The sequence below is a fragment of the Manacus candei genome, unplaced genomic scaffold (assembly GCF_025592945.1).
Source record: "Manacus candei isolate 608988 ecotype Guabito, Panama unplaced genomic scaffold, ASM2559294v1 h1tg000045l, whole genome shotgun sequence".
In the NCBI taxonomy this organism is placed as follows: Eukaryota; Metazoa; Chordata; class Aves; order Passeriformes; family Pipridae; genus Manacus; species Manacus candei.
In genome coordinates, this window is record NW_026138093.1 from 368,743 (window position 1) to 384,359 (window position 15,617).

Below are 15,617 nucleotides of genomic sequence, written 5' to 3' on the forward strand. Positions count from 1 at the left end.
ATCAGCAAAACATCTTGCATGTCTCATAGCAATTCAACATTCAGGGCCTCTTTTCAGGAAGATCTCTCTGCATCCTTCTCCCTGAGCTCTGGGGTTTGCTGGCTGAAGGGGGCAGCTCCCAGGTACAGTTGCCCAGGGCATTTCCATGGATTTAGCACTGAGGAGTTTTCTCCATGGGGATCCTGTGCAGCACAGAGATCCTATGGCAGAGCTGTGCCCTTCTGGAGGGCACCTGCAGCCCTGCAGGACACCCAGGCAAACAGCTGAAGACCCTGAAGGTGCCTGGAGGGCACTTGGGCACTTGGCTCCCACAGACACATCCCCACAGCAGCACCCAAAGGGGTTGTGTCTGCACAGGAATCTACCCACCCCAAACCCCACACTGGCTCAGAAAACCCAGTGGTGAGAACAAGGAGAGCCCAGGCAGCAGGGGATGGCAGGGAAATGCCACAGTGCTGCTGCCAAGGGAGGAGGGACACAGAGAGACAGCTGGAAATCAGGGCCCTGTCCTGGCCTGGGCTCTGGCTGCTGCAGGGCAATGCACAGCCCAGCCCCCGTGGGCCTGAGGGCACAGGCTCTGCTTAGGCTGGGAAAGGAGCCCAGGCAGGAGCTGCTCAGGGAAGGGGTCTGTGCCACAGGGACAGCAGGGAGGGGCCCACATCCCCCTGCCCAGCCCTTGTGGCAGCAGCTGCCTCTCCCTGCCTGCCTGTCTCTGGGTGAGGAGCTGTTCCTGCCAGCAGCCCCTGCCTGTGCCCAGCTCAGCTCCCTGCCAGTGCTGCCAGAGCCATCCCCAGCCCAGTGCCCAGGGGCAGCTCTGCCTGGGCAGGGGCTGCAGAGTAGATCCCAGACAGCCTGCGGTGGCTGGGAAGGGGGAGGTGTTCTGGGGGGATGTGCTTCCTGAGAAGGGCCCCTGGAAATGGAGGAGGTGGAGCTGAAGCTGTGAGGAACCCTGAGCCTGCAGCTGAAGGGCCCTGCCCTGCCCTGCCCTGCCCTGCCCTGCCCTGAGGGGTCACTCCTTCCACCCACCCCTTCTCCCTGCAGGGCTGTGGCAGCTCCTTGGCCGGGCTGAGAGCTGACCCTGGCAGGCAGCAGAGTCCCTGCCCCAGCACACAGAGCCCTGGGGGCAGGACCCTGCTCTGCACCACAGCCCTGGGCACCCCTGGCTGCACCCCCACCTTCCCACCCCACAGCCAGCCCTGGCACAGGGAACCTTCTGGCCCTGGGCCTCTGATGGGGCAGCAGCAAGTCCTGCTCTGCAGCAGCTTCTCCTGCTGCACCCCAGCAAATCCAGCAGAGCCATCCTGACAGCTCCTGCCACTGCTGCCATTTGGCAGCTGGGAGAGGCACTTGCAGGAACTCACCTGCACTGCTCTGCAGCCAGAGCCTGAGCGTGGCAAAGGGCTGGCAAGGTTCCTGCCCTGAGCAGCTCTGCCCTGTCCTCCCAGCCCAGGATCCCTTGAACCTCCTGCTCCCTTCTCCTCTCTGCCCTTGCTGCCTGCAGCTCCTGCCCTGCTCTGCCATATGGCCACTTCCCCTGCACTGCAGCAACTGGGAGAGTCCTGCTGAAAGATCCTGGAAGCTGTGGGATGTGGCAGCTTTAGGAGATGCCTCCAGGAAGGCAAGTTGAACTTTCCTACAGCCAGAGAATTCTTCTTTGAAATCCTGGCAAGGTTTCTCCTGTAGTGAGAGCTCAGTCACCTCCCAGCCCAGGCTGCCTCTCATCTCTCTGCCTTCTCTCCTGTGCCCTGGGTGCTGCAGGCAGTGCCCTCAGCCCTGCTGGGCTGTGCAGAGGAGCTGCTCACCAGCAGAGCTGTCTCTTTGAAGCTCTTCTTGCTTGCCAGGAGCTCCCTGTGTGCCAGGAGCCCGGCCCAGCTCAGCAGCACAGCAACAGCCCCAGGCACTTCATGACCCTCGGGGGACATTGAGGTTGTTTACATGAGACTCAGTGCCTGAGAGGAAGCTCAAACAACTTCTCAAGAAGTCAAAATGAGTTTGAAATACTGAAGTTTCTTGTAATGTTAATGGGTCCCACTGAAGGACATGACTGTGAAAGTGTCCCCAGATTCCAGTTGGAACAGAAACCTGCAGACAGTGATGACAAGGATGGACAAGCAAGGGAAAGGTGGCTCTGATGCTGAAGAAACCTTGACTTGTTTTCTTAATCCAAAGGGCCATACCCTGACCCTCAGCCCCTGGGAAGGCAGATCCTGTCCGTGCCTCATTCCTCAGGGCTCTTCCTGGGGCACTGGGATGTGGGATGTGCAATGCCAAGGGCAGGCCCATGGGGTGGCACCTGCCAGGCTGCTGAGCAGGGACAAGGAGGCCATGAGGCCCCAGGGCTGCAAGGGCCACTCCCCTCCTCCTGGCATCAGGGGCACAGACAGCAGCCCTGGCCAAAGGCCTGCAGAAGGTGGCTCTGTCAGGGCCTTTCAGCTTCTCCCCATGCCTGTCTCCTCTCCAGCCCAGGCTGTCCTACGGTGTCCATGCCCTGCCCCTTTCCCTGCAGGCTGTCGTCATCCCCCCGGCTGCCCCACCTGGCTGGCACCTTTCTGCACTGACATCTCTGCGTCCTCCCTGGCTCTTCCTGCACACACAAAGCCTTGGGCTCATCCAGACTCCTTTGTGACATATTGCACCACAACACTGACCTTGGAGGGAAATTTCTGACTTCTTGTCACCAGTCTAGGCCCCCCCCCAGCTGCCCTTGGTGGCACTAGTTCTTTCTTAGGCTGTTTTCTGACAGGAAGAAAAGCTCCACCAGCTCTGACACCCCCCTTCCAGACCTCTCAGGCTACTCCTCTACTGTCCTCAATCTTCACACCCCTGACCCCTGAGTCCTCAGCCTCTATATACGGGTCATGTGCTTGAGGCCCCAAATTCCTTCCTGGGAGATCTCTGGGACCTCTCCAAGGTTTTGGAAGATGACAATAGAGTGCTCTTATCCCAGGAAACACAGAGGGACACTTTTTTCCAAGGGTTGTCTTGGCAGAATGAGGCACAATCTCTTTAAACTTTCTGGCACAAGGGAGCTCTGAGCTCTGGGTACAGAGGGAGGTCCAAGTGCCAACCACTGGAGTGGGAGCTACAAATCATCAGGGCTTGTGTTCTTTGGAGGGCCAGACACTGGTGAGAGTGGTGTGTGTGTGTGCACATGGAAGGACTTGAAGGGCACAATGAACTGTCTCAAAACACTGTCAAAGCAGGAAAATTCCATAAGGCGCCACAACACATCAGCACTGGTGGCAAACAGGAATTCCAAGGCCTAAAGAGAGGTGAAGCTTTGGAAGTAGCCCCCAGGAAAGAATTGCACTATGCAGAGTGTGGGAAAGAGCAGACAGCCCCAACAGGAAGCCAGGGCTGGTAAGGGAGGTCCCTTGATTCCATGGGTTTGCAAAATGTCTCAGGACTCCTTTGGTTCTAGGAGGCCCCACATATCACAGTGGCCCCTTGGTTCCATGAGATTAGGAAAGGGTTAGATGGGATATTAGGAAGAATTTCTGGACTGTGATGGTAGTGAGATCCTGGCACAGGTTGCTCAGAGAAGTTCTGGCTGCCCCACCCCTGGAAGTGTTCACGGCCAGGTTGGATGGGGCTCTGAGCTCTGAGTCTAGTGGAAGGTGTCCCTGCCCATGGCAGGGGGTTGGACTGAGATGCTCTTTAAGGTCCCTTCCAACCCAAACCATTCCATGATTCTGTGACTGGTGGGGGACGTGGTGGTCGAAGCCGACGGGCACAGAGACCCCAAAATGATGGAGTTTTCCATTCTGGGTGGAAGAAGGAGGGGGCAGCAGAACTGACAGCCTGGACTGCTGGTGGTCAGACTTTGTCCTGTTTGGGAGACTGACTGATCTGGGTGTGAGTGTGGATGTGCTGGAGGGCAGGAAGGCTCTGCAGAGGGATCTGGACAGGCTGGATCAATAAGGCCAAGTGTCAGGGCCTGCCCTTGGCTCCCAACAACCCCCTGGAATGCTCCAGGCTGGGGGCAGAGGGGCTGGAGAGCTGCTGAGCAGGAAGGGACTTGGGGGTGCTGCTTGACAGGGGCTGGATATGAGGCAGAGTGTGCCCAGGGGGGCAAGAAGGCCAAGGGCATTGTGGCCTTTGTGGAGAAGAGTGTGGCCAGCAGGAGCAGAGAACTGATTGCCCCTCTGTGCTGGGCACTGGGGAGGCCCCAGCTGGAGTGCTGTGTCCAGTTCTGGCCCGTCAGTGCCAAAAGGCCCTTGAGGGGCTGGAGCGTGTCCAGAGAAGGGAACGGAGCTGGGGAAGGCTCTGGAAAACATGTCTGCTGAGGGACGGCTGAGGGAACTGGGCTGGTTGAGTCTGGAGAAGGGGAGGCTCAGGGGGGACCTCATTGCTCTCTGCAATGACCTGAAAGGAGGTTTTAGAGGGGTGGGGGTCGGTGTCTTTTGGAAAGCCTTTAGTGACAGGAAGAGAGGAAATGGCCTTAAATTGCATCAGCCAAGGTTCATATTAGATATTCAAAAACCCTTTTTCCACTGAGAGAGTGTTCAGGCATTGGAACAAGTAGCCCAGGGAGGTGGTGGAGTCTCTGGAAGCATTCAGGTGGCATCTGGATGTAGCGCTTTGGGATGGGGTTTAGGGGTGATTCTGGTGGTGCTGGGTTGACAGTTGGACTAGAAGGTCTGGAAGGTCTCTTCCAACCTTGATGATTCTGTGATTCTCTGACCTGTCATCCCTGTTTGCAGGTTTATGCTCTAACAGGACCCTGGGGATGTTTTCTCTGTTGGGCCCACAGAGATTGTCTTGTGTGAGCTTTTTTCCTCTACGATCAAATCAAAGAATAATTAATGCTAAATCCAGCTGATGGCTTTCAAGTACTAACTTGGTCCAGTTTGTCCAACTGTGTCCAAACAGGTGAGGAAAATCTGGAACTTTAGAAGGGTTAGTTTTTTACCTCATTAGCAGGATATCCAGGGGTGCACCAAGTGCCTTCCAGTGAGGAGCACAAGAGACCAGTAGACAGTGACAATATTGTTCTAATGTTAATCTCGCTGGAGCACAGAGTGAGATCACATCTGAGTTATGTTTCTTTAATCAGTGATTGGGAATAAAGAGAAAAAGCCATCTGCTGCATTTAGCAATAATTACTCCTTGTTTTGATCTTAGGGAAAAAGGCTCACACAACACAATCTCTGAATGCTCCTTTGAACTTACCCACAGTGTGTTCACAGATACACAAAGCAAGGCTTTTAGCTTTTGGTGCTACCCTCAGTTCCAGCATAGAAAGAAATGTCTCTGTGAAATAACAGCAATTGCCTTACCATGTTACTGAACTACATTCAGTTTGTCTGGTCTCAAACAAATACTCCATATTTTCTCCTTGTTTTATTTTCAAAGGCATGGGTATGGGTATTTAGGTGACTGCCTTCACTGGTATAGGATAGAAACCATTCACATGGCTATAAATGAATATTATTCTCTTGACAAAACACCTTTTCCAAAGCCTCTGACAAAAAGAAAGGGAAAAAAAAAAACCCAGAAAGAAAAAGGGAGCCACAGGTACATTGCCTGTCACCCACCAACAAAGGTCTCCTCCCTAAAGATAATTCAGGCACACCCTTCAATCTGGATCTCTCACTATCACCCCAAGCTCTTTTTTAGTGGAAGTTTCTTTAGGGAAGCTGAAGTGCATCACTGTCTCAGACAGCCAAGGATAAGGTGACTGAGGGAATTCAGTTGCTCTCTTTAATAATACAGGATTATTTCCCTTTCCTTTGGTGAAGCTAATAATGTGACTGGTGGAATGTCAGTAAAAATTAAATCATAAACTAGTGCAGTAGCAAAGGGAAAACTTACTTTAGTTATGGAGTTATCCCAGCAGAAATCTTGAAAATCCTATCCATATTTACACTGATAAAATACCACATGTACTTCCTGGGATACTGCAAGCTTTCTACAATCCTTGTGGCATGTCTTTACAGAGCAAAAGTGTAGATTTTGAGATGATACCTTAATAAATGAGCTGCAGTTCTATTGTTTCTTGAATGTTAAGCACCACATCCTAAACGCAGGAACAGGTTCAAGGTCAGTGTCCTATTTTAGACCTTTTCAGCAGCTGTGATATTGTGATAATCACACTTAAAACATTCCTCTAGAAAGAGTAAATTAGCCCTTTTCACTAGAAGGATTCTTATGATCAAAAACAAATCCGAAAGAGAACAAAGTCAGATGTCTTTGTTTGTTTGTTGGTTGGTTTTATTTCAGCAATGCAATAAATTGCTGTCCCTAACTGGGATGGCTTTTCTACCCAAGAATTAAAAAGAAAACTCCAAAGTTCACTTTATTCTGCACTTATATTACCTTTGGGGTTTTTGGTTTTTTTGGAGGTCTCACCTATGTAAAAAAACCTTCCTTAAAATCTGTTGATGCTTTCTGTAAGAACCAAACCATTCCAGCTGACATACCCTTCTATCACCAATACTGCAGGGAAATGTAATATCCCACTAAAGCAGAAGGGAAAGAAGACAACTGAGCATCAGCAGCTCTTCCTAAGCAAGATCAGGGGTTTAGTTCCATCTAACTGAGGGATGAGATGTGCCCCTCAGTGGGTCTCTTCCCACTCCCCCACCAGCCCTTCTACCCGACTGCAAGCTCAAAGTTCTAAAAAGAGAAGAAGAAGCTGGAGCATCAATATTTCCCCAGTGCAAACCCCAATAATCTTTGCTGGGAGCTGACAGGAATTGCTGTTCCACTGCCCTGGGATATCCTGGCTTGAGGCGAGAGCGCAGCCCCGCCCAGAGCCCCCAACCCCTCTGAGAGCTTTTGTAGGGTCTGTTTGTCCATGTCCCTGTGGCAGAGGCTGCCCCGACACCTGCCCTGGAGCTGGTCCAGCTGCTGGACCAAACAAGGCATTGCCCAGCCTGCCTTCCCCCAGCCCCGACCGCCCCAGCCCATCTTCCATCGCTCTGCTTCCTTTTCCTGCCCCTGCTCCCCCTCCGCTCCCTTCCCTCGGGCATTTTTATTAGGAATGTTCTTGCTGTTCTCACTGTCCCAGCATAAGCTGATCCCCAGGGGAGCCTGTGGAATGTAACCCCTCAAGCACTAAATTCCTTCCCCTGTGCCAAAGACACGGGTTTGTTGTTGCTGCCCCTCCCGCCGAGCACCAGCTCCATCTCCTGCTCCTGCCCAGCGGCTTTGCAGAAATCCAGGGCTGGGTGTGGATTGAAGGCTGTGGCAAGGGACAGGATAAAGTTGCTTCACTTTCACCCTTGATGTCTCAGTGTTTGTGATCTTGGGAATCCACACAAACCTGGAACAAGGCAGATTGTCTGATTTTGTAAGATATGTACATGGAGATTGTTTTGATCTGTGTTTAAATCGTCCTTAAATAAAACAATTGATAGAAAACTATAAAAAAAAAATGGAAAAGGGAAAAATAAGAAAAAAGAAAATTTAAAAAAAAGAGAGAAAAAAGAGGAAAAGGAGAAAAAAAGAGAAAAAAAGGAAGAAAAAACAGGAAAAAATGAGAAAAAAAAAAGAAAGAATAAATAAAAAAGAGGAAAAAAAAGAGAGAGAAAAAAGGGAAGAAAAGAAAGAAGAAAGAAAAAAGAAAGAAAAGAGGGAAAGAAAAAAAGAGAAAATAAAAGAAGACAGAAAAACTAAAAACCAAAAAAAGTCCGATCCTCCCCCGCCGCAAGGACTTCAACTCCCACAATGCCCCGCGCAGGCGGGGGGCGGGCAGGGGCCGTGGCCGCGCGCTGATTGGCTGCGGGGCGGGTCTGTAAAGGCGGAGGGCGCGCGGAGCGAGCGCCATTTTGGCCTCGTGGTCGGGAGTGAGGAGGACTCGCCTGCGGCCGCTGCACTTCGCTGGGTGAGTTGGCGGGGGGGCGGCGAGAGCGGGGTCTGGGGATCCCCTCGGGGGCTGCGGGGAGCGCGGGTGTGGGTGGAAAGGCTGGAGGCCTCGGGGGGGCTTAGCGGGGGAGTTCGGGGGTTCCCGGGGACGTTTTGAGGGGTCCCTGAAAGGACTCGGGGCGAGGTTGAAGGTCCCTGAAGGGTTTTGGGGGGCTCTGATGTGGGTTTTGTTTTCTGAGAAGATTTGAGGTGTCCCAGGTGGGCTTTGGGGGTCTCTTGGGAGGTTTTGGGTTCCTGGGAGGCTTTGCGAGGACCTTTGAGGCAGTTTTGGGGTCTCTAGGGGGTTTAAGGTGTCCCAGACGGTTTGGAGGGCCCTTGGGGGGGATTGAGGGTCCCTCAATGGGCTTGGGGAGTCCCAGGTGGGTTTTGTGGGTCACTGAGAGGGTTTAGAGGGTGCTGGGGAGGGATGAGGGGTCCTTGAGGAGGTTTCGATGGGTCAAGAGGGGAATTTCAGGGGTTTTGAGGGGATTTTACAGGGTCCCCTAAAGCCCAGCAGTGGGTTTCAAGGGATCCTCCAGCCCCCAGAGGAGGGGTCCTATGGATGCCCCCAAAAATCCGGGGTGGGAGATGTACCACATCCGGGTAAGGGGATCCCAGTACCCCCAGTATATCCCAGTGACCTCCCAGTGACCCTCAGTATGGCCCAGTGATCCTGCAGTGAGCACCCAGTAACCCCCAGTATGGCCCAGTAACCTGCCAGTGTCCCCCCCTGTGTCCTGGTATCCCCCAGTAACTCCCCAGTGCCCCCCAGTGTGCCCCAGTTCCCCCCCAGTCCCTCCCAGTGCCCCCTCAGAGGGCCCCTGAAAGCCTGGTGAGGGGGGGCACGGAGAAGGGGAAGCCTGGACAGTGCGGACCCCTGGGATCCCCTAGGACAACAAAGTGGAGAACCTGGAGAGGGGGAATTTCTGGGAATGCAGTATCCCGAAGGCGAGAATCAGAGGAGAAGGGAGCCTTGGGACCCCCAACACTCCCAGCATCTTCTAGGTAGAACCCCCAGCATCCCAGACAGGGGAGACTCTCTGAACCATAAAGGGGGGAAACCAGAGAAGGGGAAATCTTAGGAGAATTTTTTTGGGCTCATCTTCATATTTTAGAGTATTTTTTAGGTGAATCTCAACTTTTTTCAGTTTGGGGGGGCAGGAGTCTTCTCACTGTTTCTTACAGGCTTTTGCCTGAATCTCGATGATTTGGGGTTTTCTGGGTTGAGTCTTGGTGTTTGGAGGTTTTTATGGACACAGGATGCCCAGTGAGTTCTAGAGATGGACTTGGGCAGGAGGAACCCCCAAGCCAACGCGCTCAGCCCTTGTTTTCCCCCCATCAGGATTTGTCCTTCCCAAAGCTTGGGTGGATGGAGGAGGAGGCTGCGAGGAAGAGGAAGATGCCTTGGGCCCCCCAGGCAGGTGAGGAGGAAGTCAGTGTCCCTTTGGGCGGGTGTTGTGCTGGCTCTGTCAGCCCAGCATGGCCCCGGCTGCAGGACAACCCCGCTGGCGCCGCCGTCCTGCCGGGGCCGGAGTTGGGGGGATGTCCTTGGCCTTCCCTGTGGGCCGGAGGCAAATCCCCTGCCTGTCCTTCTTGCTTCCTGCCCCAGGCCCCGAGGTGAGGAGGGAGAGCCCGGAGGACAAATCCCCCCGTGAGACCCTGGTGGGAGAGGCCGTTTTGAAGGGCTCCCCGGCGCAGGAAGGCAGCGGGGAGGAAAAGGGCCGGAGATCCCCCCGCAGGAGGGGCTCCAAAGCCAGCCCAGGGTGCTCTGAGGAGGAAAGAGCCAGCCTGTGCTGGGAAGGCGGCCGGAGCTTGAGGGGGAGCTCTGACCTGGTGGTGCCTGAGCAGCCTCCCAGCAGGGAGAAGCCCTTCAGGTGCTTGGAATGTGGGAAGAGGTTCAGGAAGAGCACAGACCTGCTCAGACACCAGCACATCCACACTGGGGAACGGCCCTACACGTGTGGGATGTGTCTCAAGAGCTTCAACAGGAACTGCCACCTGATCCAACACCGTCGCATCCACACTGGGGAACGGCCGTACAATTGTGGGGAATGTGGAAAGAGCTTCAGGAGCAGCTCCAACCTCCGCACCCACCAGCTCATCCACACCGGGGAACGGCCCTACAAGTGCTTGGAATGTGGGAAGAGGTTTCAGACCAGCTCCAGTCTTCTCCTGCATGAGCGGACGCACACGGATGAGAGGCCCTTCCGCTGCACCGACTGCGGGAAGGGCTTCAACCAGAACTCCAACCTCGTCACCCACCGGCGCATCCACACCGGGGAGAGGCCCTACAAGTGTGGGGAGTGTGGGAAGAGCTTCAAACAGAGTTCTCACTTGACCAAACACCAACGGACCCACCAGTAAGTGAAGCCCCAGCAATGCAATGCCCTGACTGCGGGAAGAGCTTTGGCCGCTGCTTCCACCCCAAATGAACCCCCTGATGATGAGGCACCCCCTGGAGTCCAGTGACTGTCAGTCCATCACTTTTGACCAGAAAGGGCCAGTCCCCTTTCTCAGGGGCAGCTTCTTCCTACAGAACCCTCTCTGGGGATGTGTGGAGATTCCTGCCTTTGCTGGGGACCCCCCAAGGTCGGTCCTGGAGATTGAGAGCAGAGATCCCCCCACGAGCGTTGGCCTGGCAGTTACATCCTTCACTAATTAATAGTCCTTGCTTTTGTGCCAGCTTGAGTAGAATTGCTTCAACAATTGCTTGTAGACCACTGTCCTGTACTCCTGGTAGTTTTAGTGTTTGTATTGTGCACTAAATAATTCTGATGAAGATCTTCTGTCTGATCATTTGTAACCATAAATAAATAATTTCTATCAATAAATCTGATTTGCCATCATTAAAACCTGGGGGACAAAAGTGTTTCAGTCACACCTCTGTAATTCCTCTAAACTGAAACTGTTGGCATAATCCAAGGCTAAAATTCGATCCAGCAACCCCCAGCACCCCACAGTAAGTTGGGAGCTCAGGAGGGCCATCCCCCTTTTCCCAGCCTCCCCTCCCTGTACCCAAAGACCGCCATGGGACTGTCGAACCTGCCAGACCACCCCCCCTTTTCCACACTTCTCCCTGTTCCTCCCATGTTCCCATTTTCCTCTCAATCCCCAGCCCCCCCCAGGATCACTCTGAGGGTCCCAACTCTTTTTTTTTCCCCTCTCCCACCCTTCCACATCATCCCCTGCCTCATCCCCAGTTCATCATGCTCATTTTGGGGGTCCCACCCTCCCCTTTGCACACTCTTCTGACCTCTCCCATCCATTTCCCATCATCCTCAGTGTCTCCCCCTTCACTTTTGGGGGGTCTCATTCCCTTCCCACTCAGTTTGGGGTCCTACCACCGCTTTATCCCTTCTGACCCCCTTTTCCCACCAAACGCCCCCTTCCCACTCCCCACTCATCCAAGAGCTCCTCTCCCAAAGCAGGGGGGGCTCCCAGCACCACCAGTACCCAGACAAGGCTCCCCAGAAAAGGGGTTGAGTGGGGTCGAGGATTGGCTCTGAGTAAGTTTGGGAGTCCTTGAGCAGCTTTGGGGAAGTTTAGGTGGTCCCAGCACGTTTTGGGGTGAGCTGGGTGCCTTATTGAGGGGCAGGTGCCCTCCCAAAACCCCCCAGAGCAGGCTGACACAGGGGAACACAGGGGGGTCCCCATTCCTGATCCATCCCAGGGCTGGTTCTGCCCCCCAAAATTCGGCTCCAGCCCTTGGGATTCCCCCAAGCCCCTTCCCCACTGCCCCCCAATAACCGGGACTGGGGAGAACTGGGAAGCTTTCCTGGGATCAGGAGTGGCAGCAGAGGAGGGGGGGACACACGACCCCCCAAAATCCTCACAGGGACAGGAGGGGTCCAGGCTGGGCCCGAGGCCCCGGGGAGGGGCTGCGGCCGCCGCCGGCTCAGGAGCTCTGTGGGGAGAGAAAAGGGGGTGACAGCGGGGTGGGGGGTCCCCGGGGGGGCACAGACGCTCTGGGGGGACACACGACCCCCTGGGACCCCCCTCACCTTCTGGCACAGGTAGAAGCCGAGCCCCAGCGCCAGGGAGACGAAGGCCAAGAGGAAGCCCCCGGCCCCTCCTTGGCAGCAATTGCTCAGGCTGATGGAGCCCGGTAGGGCCGGGGCCGCCGGCGGTGTCCGATCCCGGCAGGAAGCGGGGAGGGCCCGGCGGGGTCTGAGAGAAATAAATCAAGGCAGAGCTCTCTCTTTCTTTTACCCCCTCAGCAGTGACCATCAAGAGCTGTCCCTGCTTCACAGCAGAAGCTGCACACACTTCAACAAAGTCTGTGGAAGAATCTGCTCTGTCAAAGTTGGCCCTGGGCTTTTATGGTTATCCAGTGATGGATCTCCAGTCACATATTCCCAGGCCAGTGAGCAGCTGATTTGTCAAACTCTGCTTCCAAAAGCAGGATGTGTGTTGGAAGGTTGGGGAACCAGGCTGGGTTTGGCACAATTCAACACTAAACCAACCCCTTGGCACCAGCAGTAACTCCCCACAGAGAGCTTGCAGTGCCTGCATTCTCCCATCAGATTCTTTTCCAGGTAGAACATCCTGCTACAAGGGGTCTGTTACTACCCATCCCAGAAAGGAAGGGGTAACCAGGTTCTTATTAATAAATCCCTTGGGGTGGATTAGAGTGAAATGAAACTAAATAATCGGTGTTTGAAAACATATATATGTAGGGTTTAATTTAGAACACTTTTGTTTCAAAGGTAAACAGGTATGTTGCCATTTTGGGTGTTATCATCTCTATCTCTCATCTACAGCAATATGGCATAAAGAGAACCTTTAGGGAAAATGCATAAGGGAGAGAAAGAAAGACAGGATAAGGGTGAGGGAGAGTAAAGGAAAGGAAAGCTGAGAGTGGAAAGATGTCTATAGTCACCACCCACGGGGTCCAGCGATGGAACTTGGGAGTTGCAGCTCCAGTGTCTGTCAGTTGAAGTGGTGGCCTTGATCCATTGGGGGTGGGGGAGAGAAGCCCCCACACTCCAAGAAGTTTTGAGTTATTATATCCATGGATGGTGTCCCGGGCCATGCCACGAACCCCCAACATCTCCTGGGCCTGTGCAGAGTTCCCGTGAGGGGCCTGGGAAAAGGGTTTTTCCTGCCTTTCAAGATTTGTCAAGGGAGGGATGGGCTTTGATGGGCCATCAGAGGTCTAATGCAAAAGTCCTGCAGCTGTATTATATGCCACCCTTTAGCATAGTAGTTTACACAGACCTAACCTTATTATCCCATTTGACATCAAACTTTCTAAATTCCTTTAGCATGTTTAGACTTCTTTGCAAGGTAGAATTGTAGAAAAACACCTCTATTGAACAACATCACACCCTAGGCCTGGACAACAAGATCCCACAAGAGACAAAGCAACCTTCAAGCCCAGAACTCTGGAGGCGCTCCAAGGACTGTACGTGCTGTGAAGAAGAGAAAGATGAGGAAGAAGGGGTCCCAAATACCCCAAACCCAATTCCCCAAGGGCCATGTCGGGGGCAGAACTGGGCAGAACCGGGGGGTGGAGAGTTCTGACATGGGATGGACCATCTTCTAAAACTGTAGAACCATTGCCTGGGAGGGCACGTCGTGTGTGTTCCCCTGGGCCTGTGGGCCTGATTAAAGGACCTGCTCTTTTGAGCTGATCTTAGACACTGAACTGGCCTGGAGTTTTATCTCTTGAACTTACAGGATTAACTAACTAGGTGGCTTTTGCTGAATGCAGATCCCAAGGTTTGAAGGTCCCACTGCCCATTGCTTTCAAGGTGGTTTTGAACAGTCCACTCTGCCATTCCACTTTCCCAGAGGCTGGTGCCTGACAGGGAATATGATCCATCCACTCCATGCTGAGCTCTCTGGTCCAGGTGTGCACAAGTTTGTTTTGGAAAAGAGTCCTGCTGTCCAACTCCAGTGTTTCTGGAGGGCCATGTCTCCACAGGACTTGCTTTTCCAGGCCCAGGATGGTGTTCTGGGCAGTGCTGGGAGGCACAGGGGGTGTCTCCTGCCATCCAGGGGTTGTGTCCACTACTGTCAGCACGTAGAGCTTGCCTTGGTGGGTTTGGGGAGTGTGCTGGGATCAATCTGCCAGGCCTGCCCACATCTCTATTTCAGCCATCATCCCATCAGAGAATGCCAACAGTGCCAGCTCTCATGCAAGCTGTCTGTGAGATCTGAGAGTTACTGGTGGCACCATGGGAATGGTTTTGGTGTTGAATGATGCTCAAACCTGCCTGGTTAACCCAACTCCAAACACACATCCTGCTTTTGGAAGTTGGATGGGACAGAGAAGCTGGGAACTGGCCTGTCCATTTGTGAGGAGCAGTCAATCCCTTCCTACTAGAGAAGTCCAGTCCCCATTCATCCAGGTAGGTTCTTCTAACACAGCCCTTCTTGGGGTAGATGTGTGGAGATTCCTACCTTGGGTGGGGACGCCCTCCAAGGACACTCCTCAAGGCTGAGCAAAAGAAATCTCCCCATGAACATTGGTCTGGCTGAGTTACTTCAGATCTCTACTTAATAATTATTTCTTTTGGCTAGCTTTAATAGAATTGTTTCAATAATTGCTTCAATATAGTGCACTATCCTATCTGTACTACTAGTAGTTTCAGTCTTTATACCATCTAGTAAATAATTCTGATTAAGATCTTTTGTCTGATCATTTGTAAGAAAAACTGATTCATTTCATATAAATATTCTCATTTGGCCAATCATTAAAATGTGTGGGACAAAAGTGGTTCAATCCCACTTCTGTAATTCCTTAAATTTAATTTGTTGACAAAATCTGAGGCAAAGATTGGATCCCTTATTCCATGAGGCTTCACAGTGTGACAATGGCTCCTTGATTCCATGAGGTTGCACTGTTTCCCAGCATTCTTTGGCTCCATAAGGCCCTGCAGTGTAGCAATGGCTTTGGTAAAAAGTATCACTGAGCTTTCCTTAGACTATGAGCACGACATTTTCATCTGCAAAAACAGTGAGTGCCCAGAGATCTCCCAAGATGGGCTTTAACGGTCTCAAGCACATGAGTACTAGAGAGGGGCTAAGGAGCTGTGGCCTCACTGGTGTGGAGACTGAGGACAGTACAGGACAGCCCTCAGATGGCTTGAAGGGAGGATTTAGAGAAGGTGGATCCTTTTGTCATAACAGAAAAGAGCACGAGAAAGAAAGAATTAATGGCAAGTGCAGCTGGGGAGGTCCCGAGTGGACATGAGGAAAAAGGAATTTCACTCCAAGGAAAATGCTGTGCTGCAACACGTCACCCAGAAGGAGTCTGGATGAGCCCAAGGCTTTGTGTGTGCAGGAAGAGCCAGGGAGGACGCAGAGATGTCAGTGCAGGAAGGTGCCAGCCAGGTGGGGCAGCCGGGGGGATGACGACAGCCTGCAGGGAAAGGGGCAGGGCATGGACACCGTAGGACAGCCTGGGCTGGAGAGGAGACAGGCATGGGGAGAAGCTGAAAGGCCCTGACACAGCCACCTTCTGCAGGCCTTTGGCCAGGGCTGCTGTCTGTGCCCCTGATGCCAGGAGGAGGGGAGTGGCCCTTGCAGCCCTGGGGCCTCATGGCCTCCTTGTCCCTGCTCAGCAGCCTGGCAGGTGCCACCCCATGGTCCTGCCCTTGGCACTGCACATCCCACATCCCAGTGCCCCAGGAAGAGCCCTGAGGAATGAGGCAGGGACAGGATGTGCCTTCCCAGGGGCTGGGGGTCAGGGCTTGGCCCATTTGATTAAGGAAACAAGTCAAAGTTTATTCAGCATCAGAGCCACCTTTCCCTTGTTTGTCCAT

The 15,617-nt window shown here is 53.3% G+C and overlaps 1 pseudogene; it reads left to right on the forward strand.

Moving 5' to 3' along the window:
• The window catches only part of LOC127474808 (uncharacterized), a 1,366,245-nt pseudogene that overhangs the window by 268,833 nt on the left and 1,081,795 nt on the right, over nucleotides 1-15,617 (forward strand).